The sequence below is a fragment of the Loxodonta africana genome, chromosome 19 (genome assembly GCF_030014295.1).
Source record: "Loxodonta africana isolate mLoxAfr1 chromosome 19, mLoxAfr1.hap2, whole genome shotgun sequence".
In the NCBI taxonomy this organism is placed as follows: Eukaryota; Metazoa; Chordata; class Mammalia; order Proboscidea; family Elephantidae; genus Loxodonta; species Loxodonta africana.
The window spans coordinates 25,903,900-25,907,958 of NC_087360.1; positions in this window are offsets into that span (position 1 = coordinate 25,903,900).

A 4,059-nucleotide genomic window follows, 5' to 3' on the forward strand; every position below is an offset into this window, starting at 1 on the left:
CTTGTGAAATCAATACAGTAAGACTTGGCCGTTGGCCATCTGCACCTTGTGTGGACCGTGGCCCTTGTAGCATCCCTTCTCCTCGGAGGAATACCAGAGTTTTTAACTAAATTCTTGCCACTTTCAAAGCTTTTCTGTATTAGAGTCTTTGTTTTTAAAACATTTTTAAAAGCATTACACTTTTTGTTTTCCTTTTAAAACATTCTGACTCTTCAAAGGCGTAACCAAAAAAAACCCAAACCCATTGCCGTCGAGTTGATTCTGATTCTTAGCCACCTTACAGGACAGAATAGAACTACCCCATAGTTTCCAAGGAGGACCTGGTGGATCCGGACTGCTGACCTTTTGGTTAGCAGCCATAGCGCTTAACCAGGCCATGTATATTCAACGCACTAACATGCCATGTACCTACCACAGAACGGGATGATGAGATGCAGTTCCCGGTTCATCGGGCAGGAAACGTGCAGGTGAGACTCACCCATCACCTGATCGGCTCTGTGACCTGGGGCAGGTGGCTTACCCTGGTATGAGCACAAGGACACGATGAGGTTTTTTAACATTGTATTTATTTCATAAATGCTCATGTTGTGTCAAGGCCATACACTGTTCTAAGGACTACCAAATTTAACTCGTTTAACTGTCACTGTTTTAAACACTATCAGTTTTAACTCTTGTAATTCTCATGTGAGTATTCCTGTTTTACACTTGAGTAAACTGAGGCACAGAGCGGGTGAGTCGCATGCCCAAAGTCACAGAAGATGCAAAGGGAATGTGTGTAAAGCAGTTGTCACAGTCCCTGCCCCCTAATAAGAGCCAAACACTGGCTCATATTTTTGGAATTATGCTGTCACAGGCAGAGGAGCATTGCTGTTGGTGTTAAGAGGGAGGAAGGTGAGAGTCTGGTGATAACTATTTCCTGCTGTTAAAGCAGACCTAATTCTGAAGATATCATGTGTTCAGCCTTTTACTTGCAGACCCTCTATTTGGTTCTCCTAGCTTCCCCGAGAGATCATCTCCAGGACTCAGGAGTGAGGCCATTCACCCAAGGTCACAGAACCAGTATCCTAATCTCTACCCTACCCGTCCTACCCTGCCAAGTTCAAGGCTTCCAACTCCAAACTAAGGGCTTAGGCTGCCCCTTTACAGTGCCAATCACATGGCTCCATTAAAAATTGCTGGATCCTTCACATTTTTAACTTGGTTGATGGGGTGTCATTCCTCACCCTGTCTGTTGTCTCCTCCTGGCTGCTAGAAGTTTCCTACAGAGGCCAAGGCTGAAATTTGGCTTCCTGAAATGGCTTCTGTGGTTTGAGTTGCTTTTCCTTGGCTACCACCAAAAAGCCCCCTGAGCACCATCTGGGTCTCCTTCCAAGTAGGAAGAGGGTTCAGGAGAGCTGGATGAGTCCACCATTCCAGGCTCCCCTTTCTTCCTCAGATTGGCACTGGAGTAGGACATAGACCATGGGGCTCAGAGCCTGGGCAGGACCTCTGTGACAGAGGTGACTAGAGGCTAGAATGCTTCTAGGTGGAATGTGAATGAATGGAGCTTTGGGGTAGCTCTCCAAGGAGCGTACCCAGTTTCCCAGAGCTCCTGAATGAACATCTGTCTTGGCTCTCTCTGTTGCAGAAGGCCCATTGACCAGGCTGCCTTGTGACCATTAGTGGCCACAAGCCCAGCGTGCAGCCCAGCACTCTATGCTTCCTGTTCAGGGCCTGCAGCATGTGGGCACCATCTTGCCTTTTACAAAGGTGCTTTTACGGTGAGCTTTTCCAGTTCTCACTGTGTCCCCCTCAGGATTATCGGCCCCATTTTCTAGATGAGGCAGCCTATCCAATGTCACATAACCAGCGAGGGGCTCTGGGAGGCCAGAGCAGTTCACCCATGCCTGGTTAACACACTGTCTACTCCTCCACATCGGACCGACTGAAATGGGGAGAAATACTTCTGTGGGGGAGCCTTTGGGAATACCAGGCTGGACTTGATGATTCCAGAGTTGCATGAAGAGGGCTCCAAGAGTCTTAGACATTAAAGTATTTTACTTTCATTTCCACCAGCTGCTTGAAATGAACACATGTAGCCTAGCAGGGACCACTAATGATCAGACCCACTTTGCTTTTGAAAGTTATGTCTTGTTTTATAGAATATATACAATGGTTATTTCATGCTAGGATTTGTATTTGAATGGAAATACGCTGTGCAACTAATTATAACAGCTCCATAGGTAATATATCATTTATCCCTATAATCCAAAAATCAAAAAGGCAGAAAACCAGAAAAGCAAACACATTGCCCTCAAGTTGATTTCTGACTCATAGTGACCAACAGGACAGAGTAGAACTGCCTTTTTGATTTCCAAGGAGCAGCTGGTAGATTCAAACTGCTGACCTTTTGGTTAGCAGCTAAACGCTTAACCATTGCACCACCAAAAAAACCAAAACCAAACCCACTGTCGTCGAGTTGATTCCGACTCATAGTGACCCTTATAGGACAGAGTGGAACTGCCTCTTAGAGTTTCCAGGGAGCACCTGGTGGATTCGAACTGCTGACCTTGGTTAGCAGCTGTAGCACTTAACCACTACACCACCAGGGTTTCCAGACTGCACCACCAGGGCTCCTTAAATTTTTTATCAAAAGTAAAATGTAAGGTCTCAGAATTATTAATCACTTGGGGATTTGCTCATAAATGTTCTACGTTAATTTTTTTTTTTAAGAGACCATTTAGATGAGCAATTTCAGGTACCCCAAACACCACAATCTGTGAAGCAGGACAGTGTATACTCATGCAGAGAAGGTACTACTCTTGCCTTAACTAAATTCAGTTAAGCCAGTCAATGTTCTCTATCCCTGAGTTGTGGTGATTTAATCAGGGACGGGCATGTGACCCAGTTTAAACCAATGACATGAGGGCAATACAATGTTTTCACCATTGAGCAGAAGCCACCAGAAGAGTCATCCTGTTCTGTGGAGATACGTAGGAAGGGTGGGAGTCCTGAAACTGCTGCTATGAGGGCCTCTAACTTGAGGATGAAGCAGCCCCAGGACAGAAAACAGAAAAGGAGGAAAAAAGAAAAATAGGCCATAGCCTTGAAGGTATGAACTGAATCAAACTTCCTGAAGCTTACCCTATCTGTGGGGCTTTTTTAAAGCTATGGGAACTACTAATTAGTTTTGCTTTAAGCCAATTTGAGTTGTGTTGTATACCACTTGGATCAAAAGATTCTTACTGGATACCCTCAGTATAAAAACCTTGGGATAAAAAACCTTTCGTTTTCTGCTCTTCAGAGGCTACTGGGCACCGGTAGTCTACCTTGTGAGCCTCTGCTCTGCTGTCATTACAAATAGAGACCATGGCATCTGGGCGTCTGCTCGTTGCCAACACTGACAGGTTTCCTGAGCACATGCAAACTGCACATTCCAGGATCTAGGGGAGGGGCTTGCACAGGGGCCTATGAGAACCTTGGGCCAAGCTTTCTAGAACGACCCCAGCAAGACGAGACTCCAGGACAGCAACAAATTCCTGTAGCCCTGGCGAAGCATCTCTCATCTTTAAGAGAGCATCCACAACAGCCAGTTGACGAGGATGCTTCACGGCATTGCCAAAGTCCTCTTAGTTTGTACTCCAACGAACCATGTGATTCTGCAGGGCATTTGTTTTGATCATTTTTTTCATCATTCATTCACTCCTTTCTCTGCTACCTCATTTCCATTCTAACCACACCATCCTCTGAACTTGCTTCTTAAAGGGCTTTGCACTAGCTGCCCTGCAGAACCTCCTTCCAGATCCTCATGGGGCGTGAGAGGGGGTCCCTCATGTTCATCAGGTCGTCTCAGGCTAACATCCCCACCCCCGCTCCCAGAACATTTTCTATAGGTAGGGTATAGTACTTTATATACTTTATTCTTGTCTTATTTTTCTTCTTCATACTGCCTGACAAATGCTCCGTATTTGTTCCTCCTCCACTGGAATGTAAGCCATCTCAGGCCAAGCCTTTGTTGTTTACTAGAGTAATGTCTGGTGTATTATAAGTATTAAGTAAAGACATATTAAGTGCAATAAG